This window comes from Diabrotica virgifera, chromosome 5, assembly GCF_917563875.1.
Source record: "Diabrotica virgifera virgifera chromosome 5, PGI_DIABVI_V3a".
NCBI classification, from domain to species: Eukaryota; Metazoa; Arthropoda; class Insecta; order Coleoptera; family Chrysomelidae; genus Diabrotica; species Diabrotica virgifera.
Window position 1 is genome coordinate 149,424,067 of NC_065447.1, and position 15,481 is coordinate 149,439,547.

At 33.3% G+C, this 15,481-nt stretch overlaps 1 protein-coding gene across 3 annotated transcripts in view; it reads left to right on the forward strand.

The window, feature by feature from the left end:
- Nucleotides 1-15,481, forward strand: part of LOC114332070 (protein yippee-like 2) — a 368,683-nt gene that overhangs the window by 182,202 nt on the left and 171,000 nt on the right. Inside the window, exon 1 of one of the 3 annotated variants that reach the window (XM_050650446.1) lies at nucleotides 1,623-1,823. The exons of the other annotated variants lie outside the window; for them this stretch is intronic. The gene's annotated coding sequence lies outside the window, so the exon portion shown is untranslated. Of the gene's footprint in view, nucleotides 1-1,622; nucleotides 1,824-15,481 lie in introns of those variants that run through there. 3 annotated transcript variants of the gene reach the window in all.

A 15,481-nucleotide genomic window follows, 5' to 3' on the forward strand; every position in this document is an offset into this window, starting at 1 on the left:
GTATTTGAATCTTTATTAATTAAATGCGAAACTACCATTTTATTTTTATTAAATTTTTAATCAAAATCAACTTAAACCTAGAAAAAAATATTTAGTATGATTGAATCGGTATTTCCAATACTTTTCAAACGAGATATAACTTGCCATAAGGTCCCATATAAAATTATCGGTCAAAGTGGCTCTGTACCGTCATTTGTCACTATTACATCACCTGGTATGACTATTTGAAAAGCCTACGTCCGTTTATTTCCTCCCTCCAACCAAATATCACTATTACATATAAGTATAACCATTTTCGAATGTAATTACTTATACTGCGCTAGTTTCATGGATCAATACAACGCAGTAACGTACTATAAAGGAGTTGTAAGTTCTATATATATATTGGGACCGTGCAAGTTCGGAAAAGCGACACCTGGTTTCATAGCTCGGCAACATTTTTAGCACTTTTAATTATATTGGCCAATCATATTGGTCCTGGTTACTGGACAATTGTCAAGGCCATAGTCCAAAAAAATTATAAGAAGAAAAAGTAATATTAAGGTTATGTTATTAAAAGGTAAACAATTGTATGTAGTAAATAAAATTAATTATTAAAATGCACTTACTACAAGCAAAATACAATTAATTAAATTTACTTTTATATAATAATTGCATATCATATCAATATTGTGAGGCAACATATAATTTTTCTTCTTTAATGACAGTTGGTATGAAATATACGTCAATTTGACAATTTCAATTGACAATGAATTATTTAAGAAAGTTGTAAGATTTCTCCGTTACTCGCGCACGATCGTTTCCCGTATCCCCCCCCCCCACCCAAGTACTTGCACACGGCGAATAGAAAGTATCGTAACAAAAGCTTTGACGTCTACAACTTGTGAGTTAGTAAGATCTTGGAACTGCAAAGTATCTTAAACAACAGCCAAAACACAACAAAGTAACTTTGTTGTGTGACTTGTGTGCAACATGGCATAAAGGAATTGCTGGTAATACGAATACCTACTAGTGCTGATAGTGTTGCTAAAAGAGCTAGTAATCCTTTTATCGGACCAAAAGCATTCTGCGATTGCACAAAATACCGTGTCTTTGAAGATAACATAAAAATCTAGAAAACTGAACTAAAAGTAGACACAGGTGTTCTCATTGGACACTGCTCACTCAAATGATCTAACCATTAAAATTGGCAAAGTCAAAAATGAGAAACATGCAGATTCTGAAAATGCAGAGGAAATGGGCGATCATATTATCTGCAACTGCAGGTTACTTTTTTCAAATCAAATGAAACAGATCTTTTTAGAACCTGTTGTTATTCGTTATTCATTATTCATGTTTGTTGTTTTAATGTATAATTTCAATGAAGTGTATTCTGAATATAATATTATATTCTTAATAGTACAACCCTGTAGACCCATTTACCCAGTTGCAATCACCACGTACACGCTTGTTCTAATTTCTTAATCCAGGAAATATTAGCAGATTATTAAAATATAAAACAGAATAAATAAATAATCCGCCGTCCTTGGTGCGCCGACTTAAAATTAGTCAGTTTGACTTGCGCCGTGCGCGTCCGCGTCGTAGTTCAGTCAGATCTTGCAAAGGCGAGTGAACCAGAAACAGCTGATAACAATAACAAAAATATTAGTCGAGTGTTGTCAGTTGATTGTTATTGTGCGTCGTGCGCCAGTGTAGCCTTTTCATTTTTTATACGTAAAGACGAATAAACTATAAAGTGTCGTAGTTTGTAGTTTTGTTTAACTCATAGTGATTTCTTATAAAACTTATATTTTAACGCAAAGGTGCGACACAGATAAAATCAGGTAAATTTTGTTTTGTATCAATTAGTGCATTTACTGAAGGTGGATATAAGCTATTACATACCTCCGATTTTGTTGAACCTTCGTCGATTTACATGAAAATTTGTGAGTTCACCTCTTCTGCGGGGTGAAAATCATTCTATTAAAAATAACCCCATAAATCGATAGAGAGACAAATGCTAAGCAAAATTTGTTATATATTAAGTTATTAAAATAAATCAATACTTGGCTTATAAAAGATTTTCATTTTTCGTGAAAAATGCATGTTTTCGACGTTCGGATACAATTAGCGTCTCTTTGCAAAGACAATGACGTCGACTTTGCTAAGTAATAAGACATTTACTCAACACACACACTACACATTACACTAGGTACCCCATTGCATAAATCCACTGTATCATGCCAATGGCCATTAGTTGTCGAGGCATTAAGCTAATTAAAAAAAGACGGTTTTTCATAAATAACTCAAAAAAGTTTTTACAAAAAAAGTTATCATTACTAAAACCTTTTAATATTAATAATTCAAAGTGAGTTATAGGTAATTGAACGTAAGTACTCAAATATTCAATGTTAAATAACGGGAAAACAATCCATTTTATTACATATAATACTTGTCAATTTGTATAGTCATACGTCATACATGGAAACACCTATCGAATGAGCTACAGAAGTATCATGAGATGAGCATCAAAATTTATGCTCAAAAGTCTTTCAAAATTTATGTTCCAAAATTTTTTACAAAAAATGGTATTGTGTTTGTTTTCAAATAACTGTCGTTTATTTTTATGATATTAGTCGAGGCATTGAAGCACAAAAAAAGGCCTTACTGTCGATTTTAGGCGCAGTAAGACGGATTTTAATGCAGTTTGGTGCGTTGGATTCGTGAGAATGTCGGAAATTTTGTGAACTAATGTAATGAATAAGAAATCTCAAATTGCATTTGTGCATAAGAAAAATGCATTTCAAAAATGCATTTCGGTAAAAAGTGGGAAAAATTGACTCAATTTTCTTACTCGGGGGTTTTTGGGGTCGCTGAAAACGAATATGAGGTTGGCGAGAGTGTGCAAACTACCTGGTGCCTGCAGCGGGTGTAATAAACGTCTTCCTCTGGAGTATTGTGGTAATTTATCACATATTCGGCTTAAACTCATTACTCGGGGGTTTTTTGGTCGCTGAAAATAAATATGAGGTCGGCAAGAATGTGCAAACTACCTGGTGCCTTCAGCAGGTGTAATAAATGTCTTCCTCTGGACTATTATGGTAATTTGTTAAATAATTGGGCCAAACTTGTTACTCGGTGGTCTTTGGGGTCACTGAAAATAAATATCGCAACGACTAAATTCTAATTTCATATCATTTAAAGCAGTTTGAATTAAGGCACAAGTGGGTGATGTGGTTTTGCCTTGAGAGAAAATTACTAGATACAGAATGTACTTACAGGCTATTGCCAAAAATAAAAAGATTGTCATTGGAAAAATTCTTTCATCTGTTGATGCATTTTCTCGTTTACCCAGCATTTAAAAAGGGTATATTTACAAACACAAATTTGGCTGCACGGAGAGGAAAGTAACATGAACCCAACCGATTGGGGATGGGAATTACAAAAGAATGTATTAATTCCAGTTAGAATGACTCAGCCATCTTGTCCTCCAAACATTTTAAATTTAATATTCTGTAGTTGTAAGTCAGACTGCGGCAACTCATGCGGGTGCAGGAAGCATGGGTTAGTTTGTAATTTAGTCTGCAAAAATTGTGCAGGCTCTGATTGCACAAATATTGCATTGGACTCGAGAGAGGAAGGCAATAATGAAGAAGATGATAATGATGAAGAAAATTAATTTTAAAGATAAATTACGATAAATTTTGTATAATGAACTTTTTTAATCATAAATATATTAAAATAATAAAAATTTATGTTTATTTATAATAAAAATACCACCCTTTTCGATCACTATAGTTACATCGAAGAAAATAGATTACCCCAAAAACCCCCGAATAACGAGTTTAAACTAATTATATGATAAATTACCATGATACTCCAGAGGAAGACATTTATTACACCCGCTGCAGGCACCAGATACTTTGCACACTCTCGCCAAATTCATATTCATTTTCAGCGAACCCCCGAGTTACAAGTTTGGGCCAATTATTTAACAACTTACCATAATACTCCAGAGGAAGACGTTTATTACACCCGCTGCAGGCACCAGGTAGTTTGCACACTCTCGCCGACCTCATATTCATTTTCAGCGACCCCAAAAACTCTCGAGTTACAAGTTTGGGCCAATTATTTAACAAATTACCATAATACTCCAGAGGAAGACGTTTATTATACCCGTGAAGGCACCAGGTAGTTTGCACACTCTCGCCGACCTCATATTCGTTTTCAGCGACCCCAAAAACGCCCGAGTAAGAAAATTGAGTCAATTTTTCCCACTGTTTACCGAAATGCATTTTTGAAATGCATTTTTCTTATGCACAAATGCAATTTGAGATTTCTTATTCATTACATTAGTTCACAAAATTTCCTGACATTCTCACGAATCCAACGCACCAATCCGCATTAAAATCCGTCTTACTGCAAAAAATCGACATTTTAATCCTTCAATGCCTCGACTAATCAGGTTTATCCAAAAACCATTTGAAAGGTGGATAACTTACCTTAAACATCATAACTTAACAGCACAACTTAATCTTGGTTCTCGCAGTAAAACTTAGGCTTTAATTAAACGTTTCTACCTCGGTTATTTTTATGTCACAAAAATAAAAAATGGATTGCCATTCAACTCCAATATCTGAGGTTTCATTCCTGTTTACATTACAAACACGTGGGAAGAGTCCTGTGTTGCCCTGGGTAACATCCAGAAATATTTGCAACATCACATAATATTAACAACAATATGTAGTAAAATCTAAAAAAAATATCATTTAAAGGGTTTGTACCCAAAAATTTTTTGGGGGCTCAGGCATGCACACTATTGGTTTTTAACACCGATGATGGCTTTATTAGAAAACGTTCTGTTATGTGATGTAACCCCTATTTAGGGACTTTTAGATATACCTCTTACAAAGTATCTAGTATTTTTGAGAATTATGGTATACAGCCAGCTACAGGAATTTTATTTTCCTCGTGGATTTTTTACTAATACTTGTCGAGGCCCATACCTTGCGTAATGTGTTGAAGGCGTTTTGTGCTAAGCCTATTCTCCTTGGTAGGTCTTTTTCCGTGCCACCTGTTGCTTTTACTGGACTACCCAGATAGCAGAACTCATCTACTTCTTCTATAACAGTTTTTGCCATGTCTTTTAATCTGGTCGTTTTATTTTGCAAATGTTGTTTATTTGATGTCATGCATGAGAGCATGAGGCATATGTCGTCAGCAAATTCTAGATCCTCTAATTTGTTAAATAATCCCCATTGTAGTCCTGTTCTTTTATTTTCGGTCTTCGGACTTATTTCGACCTTAAATACCTACAAGTTCATTTCTTCCTTTTTTATTCTTAATACATACGTGGTTATTTTTGTTTGCGAATGGTCAATGTTTTGATTTTTCTGCTATCCATTAGTATTTTTCAGCTATAGTATATCTTATTTTCCTTTTCATTGTTTAGTTCTACTTTCCTGTTGCTGATCGAATTTAGTCTGTTTAACAATAGACTGCAATTTATAGTTATTGGAACAGTCGGCAAAACTGCGTATTTTCGTTTTAGATTAGTGTTCCACGTGTTGTTATTTCACGAAATAATTGTTTATACTAATTCTTCACAATGTTATGTAAATAGAAGATTAACATTTATTATTTAACAAATAATTCAATATACAGCCGTATAGCATGTGGTGTATATGTTACAGTTCAAGTTGATTCTCAGTTAGAGTCGACTCCAACTAGTTGGAGTCAACTCCAACTGAAACGAGCAGTAAAAGTTGATTTTAAAAATTTAAATCAACTTGTACTAGTTGAAGTTGACTCCTCCTGGATCGATTCAGTAAATGTTGATTATACGAGAATCTCAAGTGCATTTTTGATGAGTGTGCGTTTCTTTGTCTTGACCGTCTTAACTACTTATTAGTAGAGTCTGTAACGTCGTCCCCGTTAGGTTAATTATTCTGATTCGATTTTTTGCACAAACTTACTCAAAGAAATACATCCGTATAACAATCCTTATAACAAATACACAGGGTGTCACGCGGTACCGCGGTCGACAAATTGTTTAACCAATTTTTGTTAAATTTAAAAAAATAATTTTTATCTACTTTATCTCATATTATGTAAGTAAAGGTTTTATTGTGTGAAAATTGTAAATATAGATAGCAGTACATGAAGGGTTTAAAGTGTGTCTGAAGTAACAATGTATTTTAAATGGCTTTTAATTTTTCGCATTGTTTTTTAGCACACTTTCATATAATTAAACATCCTTAACTTTCGCCTTTGGGAGGAAATCCGACTCGCCCTTGCAACTGCAACTGAAATGCTCACAAAACAGCAACCACGGAAGCAAAGATGGATGACAGGAAATATTGGATTTAATTGATAAAAGAAGAAAATTCAAACAGCACAAAGCAATGTACAAAGCATTAAATAGAACCATTAAACAAAAAATAAAAATTGCAAAAAAAAATGGATAACAGAACAATGTGACGAAATCTAAAACTTATATAAAAAACATGATGACTTCCATCTGTATAAGAAACTCAGGAATTCACAGGCACGACATATTTACAAGGACTAAATAATCTAATCAAGGCAAACTGATTTCAAGCCCTGAAGAACAAATAAACATGTGGGAAGACTATATAAAGGAACTCTTCTATCACATCAGAGAACCTCCTACATTAAATACCGAAAACGATGAAGGTCTTCCAATACTGAAGTCCGAACTGAAATATGTTTTACGTCAACTAAAAAACAACAAATCTGTAGGATGAAAAACCAGCTGAGCTGTTGAAGTTAATCAACGAGAAAACTTAGACCTTCTTCTTGGACTATTTAATAATGTTTACAATACAGGGACTATCCCTAAAACATGGCTTGAATCAGTCTTCATACCACTACCTAAAAAGAATAATGCCAAATTATGCCAGGACTTCCGCCTTATAAGTCTATTAAATAACATTCTAAAGCTTTTCTTGCGGATCATACAGAACAGAATATACAGTAGAGTCTCGGTTATCCGCCCTTCATTTATCCGCCGTTCCGTTTTATCCGCCGCTCCATTTAAGTAATAATTTTTTTTTCAAATTTATATAACTTTGAAAATATTAAGCGAGCGGCCGTGGAGTAACGGCATAATCGCTGGCCTCATACGCCAGTGCATGTGGGTTCGAGCCCTGCCAAAGACAAACCATTTTCATTTCCAATAATGACACGAGCCCACTCACCGTGCCTCGGAGAGCACGTTAAGCCGTCGGGCCCCCTGGGCTAGTGTACATCGACATTAGTTACTTGAAACAGGGTTAAATATGTAATTGGCGCCGGAACTGTCCGAAAAGCAAAAAGTTATACGATATTATACAGTGAGCACGTAAAGGTTGGAATAAATTCATTTTCTCGAGAATTGACGATTTTGGAAAAAAAATCCCGAAACAGGTCCATTTTTATTTTTATATTGCGCCTTTTTGGCATATATATCATACTAGTGACGTCACCCGTCTGGGCGTGATGACGTCATCTACGTTTTTTTAAATGAGAATAGGGGTCACGTGATAGCTCATTTAAAAGGTAATTCAATTTTCTATTCAGTAATATAAACATTAACATTATTATTTATACAGGGTGTCCAAAAAATATTTTTTTTGAATTAAATTTTTTGACAAAAAGAAGAATGTGTGTAATTTATTTCACTCATAATACTTTTTACTCCTATCAGAAAACAGGAAATAATGTGTATTTGACAAATAAAAATATTGTTTTTTGCTTAAATTCAGTATTAAAGCAGCCACCCACCTTCCTCTTGACAGTTTGTACATTTAATTTAAGCGAAAAGCAATGATTATTTTTCAAATAAACGTTTTATTCTGTTTTATAAGAGCAGTAAAATGTATTTTGAATTAAATAAATTACTTGCATTCTTCTTTTTATATCAGTAAATTTAATCAAAAAAATAAAAAAAATTGGGCACCTGTATAAAAAATTATGTTATTAGTTATATTATTGAATAGAGAATTGAATTACCTTTCAAATGAGCTATCACAAGACCCCTATTCCCATTTAAAAAAATCATCGATGACGTCATCACGCCCAGATGGGTGACGTCACTAGTATGGTATATATGCCAAAAAGTCGTAATTTAAAAATAAAAATTGACCTGTTTCGGGATTTCTTTCTAAAATCGTCCATTCGCGAGAAAATGAATTTATTCCAACCTTTACGTGCTCACTGTATATTATGAAAGTCAGAAACTAAAAAAAATCAAAGATTAAAGCTACCTCTATAAGATCCTGAAGAAATTTTTGTCATTATTTCATTAATGAGATATTATTTCTAATTATCAACAATGAGCGCTAAGCGCGTATTGAGGCGGCCGTCAATGTGAGTGCGAGTGAGATTCACCATTGGACGGCCCAAATGGTGCATCTCTTTAGCACTCACCATTGTCGGCCGCCTAATACGCACTTAGCGCTCATTGTTAATAATTAAAGAAAAAGCTTAGTAATAAAATAGTGACGAAAATTTCTGCTGGATCTTGTATAGGGGGCTATAAACTTTGATTTGGTCACTTTCTGACTTTCATAATAATGGATTTTAACTGAGTTATTAAGCCTTGAAAATGGCTATTTTTGCATTTTTCAAATTTTAAATCGCGTATAACTCGACAACAATCAATTTTAGAGAAAAATCACAAAATACCTTTTTTTGCTCAGAATAACTCAAATGATCTAAAAAAAATTGTTCGAAGTGAAAAAATTATTTTTGTGAATTTGTCTAAAAAAATTGTTTAAACAATTTATCGATCAAGGTACTGCCTGGCACCCAGTAGATTTGTTATAAGGACCTCTTTTTGAGTAAGTTTGTGCAAAAAATTCGAATCGGAGTAATTTCACTAACGGGGACGACGACACAGCCTAGACTAATTTGAACATATTCAGTAACATTAATTTAATTTCTAGAATCGGCTGTTTGTGTGAATCAGAATCAACTTTTACTAAATGGCATTGGGAAGAGTATACTTTTCCTAGTTGGAGTCTACTTTTACTAGTAAATGTTGAATATAAATCTTCATTTTATATTTATAATCAACTTTTACTGAAACCAGCCGTTAGAGTCGACTCCAACTAGTTGGAGTCAACTCCAACTGGATAATCAACTTGAACTGTAACATATACACGATTATTGTTGTTGATTTTTTAGGTGAAGAGAAACCGCTATAAATTTTTTAAAATAAAAAATATGTTTCGAATTTTGGTACAGTATTTTGTCTATATTTATGAATACATAAAAAATAATATTTATATGGAACATAATTTTGACTAAAAAATTGCTTTATAAAATAAATAAGATTATTTCATTCATAGGAGATTCTGACCAATAGAAAGCTACAGAAATAAAAATTAAACTGATTATTTTTTAATGATTTTAACTTCCAATCGTATACTAAGATATTTGATCACGTGTTTAATTCTGTCCAATCAGATTAAAATTATACTGATTATTTCATTCATAGGAGATTCTGACCAAAGCTACAGAAATCTAAATTAAATTGATAATTTTTGATAATTCCCTGTCGTCAAGTATATTACGTCAGATGCCCTTCGTTGCTACGAAAAAATACATTTGGTGACATTAATGACAATTAATGTTTTAAAAATTATAAAAGTGATAACTTTCAACCGTAAAATATTTATAACAAGTGTGTATTTAATTGTACTAATTTGTACTTACATAAATAAATTACAATAAAATTTTGGTTTTGAACAGTTTTATTCATGAAATAATCGCAACAAATTGCACTCGATCTCTAAAATTAATTTAGAATTTTTGCCCTCGTGACACTTTTGACATAATTTCACGAGCCGAAGGCGAGTGTATAAAAGTATAAAACCGTCAAAGGTTAAAAACGTATAAAACAGTATAAAACTGTCAAAGTGTCACTCGGGAAAAATTCAATAATTTTAGAGCTCTTGTGCAATTACTACTGAGAATTATCTACTGTAGAAAATTACCGATAGGATTTTTTTAAGTAAATTGTTTCTGTTTAATAGCAACCAGTTTCCTAGTTTTGACAACTGTCACATTTAAGAAAATATCCATAATATACGTATTAAAAAATAATCTTACGAATATCACACGACTGTAAGAATAAATAAGAAAATAATGCTTCATTTTTACTAAAATTTGTTGTCATTGGGCAATAGCCGTGTCTATGGCCAAACAAATTTTCGAAAAACTGTCGCATTATTTTCAATTTATTCTCACTCTCTTGTGATATTATACTCGATAATTTTTGATAATATCCCGTCGTCAAGTATATTACGTCAGATGCCCTTCGTTGCTACGAAAAAATACATTCGGTGACATTAATGACAATTAATGTTTTAAAAATTATAAAAGTGATGACTTTCAACCGTCAAATATTTATAACAACTGTGTGTTTAATTGTACTAATTTGTACTTACATAAATAAATTACAATAAAATTTTAGTTTTGAACAGTTTTATTCATGAAATAATTGCAACAAATTGCACTCGATCTCTAAAATTATTAACGAATTTTCGCCCTCGTGACTAACATAATTTCACTCCCCTTACTAAACTGTCAAAGTGTCACTCAGGAAAAATTCGCTAATTTTAGAGCTCTTGTGCAATTACTACTGAAAATTTATATCCGGTATCTGTATTGGATGCATGGATATGAATGTGGATGGGTATGTTTGTTACATTAATTTCGAAAAACATTTGACAGACATGAAAATAGGAACAGCATATATGTAATACCTACATTTATATCTAAATTGTGTCTCATTCAGTTTTTGCACTTTTTGATATTTTGCACCCTCAAATAAATGAGAGCTTTTGCACTTTTTTTACACAATTTCATCTAAAACATTTAAAAGCCAGGATGTTCACGCGATACATTCTTCATTCAGACAAAAAATAAATAATCGCAGATTTCCTATAGTGAAAATTGAGATTAGACGTGTTTGATGAATGCATGCAATTGATCTCAGAGACTCTGTTGAATTAACGATTAATAAATCCACAAGCAGAAAGTCCCAAAACATTTGAAACATTTTATAATAATAAAATTGGTATAACTCGACATTAGAAAAGTGTTCGTTTGCTATCCGACAAAAAGCGCGTGATTTCTAACTGTTTGGATTACATTATGTAATATTAAACGCTCCTGCAAGTCGAATGTCGAATGCACTACTTAATTTACACTAAGTTCATCGTGTATTTGATGAAAATATTTCGGTGTGTCCTTTTTTTGCAGTAAACGCGACTTGTGAACGGTAGTACAGGGCCGGTTCTAGGGTTTTGAGCGCCCGGGCAAAATAAAATTTGGCGCCCTTTCGTACAAGACTATACCTACAAATTTTCGGCAAATATAAAAAAAATAGAAGAAAAGGCAAGAAAATCAAAATTTCACTATAAAGAACTATGCGAAAATATATTTATTTAAAAAATAGTACAGTAGTTATTATTTATAACTGATCCAACATATGACATAGCATAAGGAAGTTCAAAAGACGAAGGGACTCGATAAAAGATAAAGATAAATGCACATTGTCAACAAGCAGGAAAAAATGTTAATAATGTTGTACAATACCAAAAAAGATGTTGATTGTGCGCAAGATATAGCTGCATCCCCAATGACTAAATTGAGGTAGTGGCATCCATATGGCATAAAAAAGCAGAACGATAGCCTTTGCAAGCACGAGCTTGTACACCTTTATTTTATCCATTCATGTTAGAGCCACTGTCATATTCTTGGCCTTACAATCATCTAAATCTAAATTCAATTAAAATCATTCATTAATTTTTTATTTATCTCATATAATGAGTAGGAGTATGATTCGATACTCAGAACCAAACTATGGAAAGCAAGACATCGAAATTCCACTAATATTAATAAGAGCAGTCTAGAAGAATAAAAAAGTTGCTATCCAAATGGATAATAGAATATGCAGTCCATTTAATCCAATACAGTGAAAACTGCTTAAATCTTCAGTACTATGCAGGGTATTTCTAAATAAGTGCGACAAAGTTTAAGGGCTGCATGAAAAAATAATGACAGTTTCCATAAACGTATGTCCGCAAAAGCTTCGTTTCCGAGATACAGGCTGTTGAAATTTTTCTTACAAACTGACGATTTATTTAGTGCTCTAAAACCGGTTAAGATATGCAAATGAAATTTGATGGGTTTTAAGAGATAATTATTGCGCATTTTTTGACATAAAATTAAGAATTTTATATCTACCGTTTGGCGCGAATAGGGGTAATGGTCTGAAATTTTTAAAGAAAAAAAAAGTACGCCACTGAGACATTTCAGATAAAATATCATTTTGGAATTCTTCGTTCAATTTGTGATACAAAAATTGATCTTTCCTTTTTTCATGCAACGCGCCGTTTTTATGCAAAAATAAAACATCTTAACCTTACAAAGTATTTGAAATAAGTTTCTATAATATATTCATTTAAAAAAGAACTTGTCATTTCTTATTCGTTCATTCCAATTTATTGGCAGAAAAAATTGTCAAAAGAAGAAATAAATCACTTTTTAAATGAAAGAATAGGTAAATTTATTTACTAACACGGATGAGAATAATAATTTTAAAAAATCACTCAAATGTTCAAAATTCTGTTTACCTCCTGACAGTGTGCAATTTAATATTATGTTTCCCACCCTAAATTTTATATATTTTTTTACGTCGATACCTACTTACCGAAATTTATATAACGTAAAAATAAAAAAAATACCTAATTAATACCACAATACCACAAATTTTCAATATCTAACAAATCTTTGTTTTATTTCACTTTAATTATTGCACACCCACGGGCACACTCCAGTCTTGTTAACGGAAGTTTATGGAACAGAAAGTCAAAATTACAGTACAACCTGCCATATCCGGATCTGTCATATCCGGACGGTTCTGCCGTCCGGATCTACCGAGAAAGGCAGTCCTTCTGTTGGATAACGCACCCTCTCATCCCGACCCCAAAGAACTAAAAGACGGCGAAATAATGTATTATAGAATCTTAAAACATGTCTGTCGACGAAAGTTGGAAGTCTGGAATCTATGAAGGAGATAACGTTTCATAGTGGTCTTTCAAAGTGATCTTTTGCAAACGTAAAAGAAGTGGTCTTGATATCCGGATTTTTTCATATCCGGATCGGTCTGTCGCCACATTGATCCGGATATGGCAGGTTTTACTGTATTTAACCTTAACCGTTGATGCGTTTGTAACATCTCTGACATAATATACAAGCGCCAGTATTATAATATCCCTGACTATTCATAAATAGAAGAGTAAAATGGAACAGAAGAGTAAAATGGAACGACCACATAAGCCGAATGACAGCAAATAGAGTAGTAAGGACGGCGAGAGACGGTTCCCCAATAGGAAGACGATCAGTGGGAAGATAAAAAAAGATGGAATGACTACTTACTGGAGGCACATTGGAAAACAGACAGAGTAATGTCTATATAAAAAGAAGAAAAAGAAGACTATTCATAAATTTGATCTTTGTCAATTTTTTTAAGTATGTATGTATTACATTGTTACCATAAGTGATGTACGTGACAAAAAGTACGTGACATTTTTAGTCTGCATTAATATTGTATGGCCGATAAAAATTCTTAAGGTAGACTTCCGCACCAAGCGACCGAGACAGGAGACCGCGACAGGCGACAGATAGGCGAGGTCTCCCCACGACTGCTCTCAATGCAATTATATCAGGGTAGTTCTGCAGCCCGCGACAGAGACCAGCGACCAACTATCGTCTAATCGCGACCTATCTGTCGCCTGTCGCGGTCTCCTGTCTCGGTCGCTTGGTGCGGAAGTCTACCTTTAGGTTGCATTACATTGATTAGAAAATTTTTGTTTTTGTCTATTATTCTTTTTTTGAGTTATTGATTCTGATTATAGCCAGCAATAGTTTTCTTATTATTAAAATTATTATTCAATCATGTCTTAGGAATAATGCTCAAAGTTATAAAAAAATAATGTAAAAAATATTTTATTTTTATATCAGCATCCGTCAAAATTTGGCGCCCCTCAAAGTCCGGCGCCCCGGGCGGTCGCCCGGCTTGCCCGCCCCTTTATCCGGCGCTGCGGTAGTATGTAGGAATAGTATAAATATGCAGCACTATTTATTCTGATATACTATCTAAAGCGGCCCTTACACGATGAGTATTACTGACAGTATTTGTATGTGTAATGACAGTATTATTGACCGTGTAATGAAACAATGAAAAATACTGACGTGATATTGACGAGATATCTAGATATTCTGATATTTTCCATCAGTATTTTAAAACTGGAGGGGATCGCTCCTACGCAAATACAAAATTGATGCAAAGATTGGAAATTATCTGCTGCGTTTATCAATTCTTCTGGAGTTGAAGGAAACTGAAAAGTCGCAATAAATGAACAAAAAATAACTTTTATGGTACCAGTATTTACCTGTATATAATTTTTGAACCCATACATGAAAACTTCGCAAGTTACCATTATTGAGATACTTATAGAACTGGAGACATAACAGCTGAAAATTTTAAATACTAGAAAGTTTGTACAGTTGCGAGATAGCTCAATGTTAAAGGTAACCTATCTTTAAAGGTATACTCAATCCCATATTGGTATCTTGTCGAGTTAGCAATGGTGATACCATTTTTAATAAGTCTCTTCGTTCATCCGAAAATAATTTTTATAAATTGTTATATTTCTATTTGATATGAAAATTAAATTTTGATAATTATAAACAGAGTTCAATTTAATATAAAATATTTTCAATTTTCTCAACCACGGGCATATAAATTTAGAACAACCTGTATACAACAAATTGTTATATTTAATTTTAAGAAGTGATTAGAAAAAGCTTACGGAACTCGGGACAATGCGCTTAGAAAAAACAAAGGGAATGGCGCGTACCATTATCGTTGTTCGCGGAAGGTTCGATCATTAGCCTATGCTAAATAAAACTCAAGTGAAATCGATAATAGGTCATTATCGTTGTTCGCGGAAGGTTCGATCATTAGCCGATGCTAAATAAGACTTAGTGGAAATAGAGAATAGGTCATTAAATTTTGTAAATAGTAGAAAGTAATTTTAGAATGGGAATTAACTATTTTCTTTGAAATCCATTAAGCATATTTAGAAAGATTAAAAATTGGTTTTGAGGAAGACTGCGAATGAGAGTTGGTGGTGGAAGGTTGATTTGTGAATCTGGAAGGGATATTTAGAAAGTAGGGGAATGAATGACAAATAGAGATCGGAATGTTATGAGCTGTCGAGAAGTGAAGTCCAGTAGTAGACGGTAGTGTACGGGGAGTGAGAAAGCCGGTGTAGTTCCGTGAGTGTGGAGTATCTATCGTGGAACGAGAGGTAGGCCAGGTTGAGAGTAAAAGAACCTCCTTGAGCCAAGAGTGTCCCGGTAGCTGATTGCAGTTTCGAAAAAGGTAGAATACAGCATCACGACAGAAGCAGGTACGAGAGCT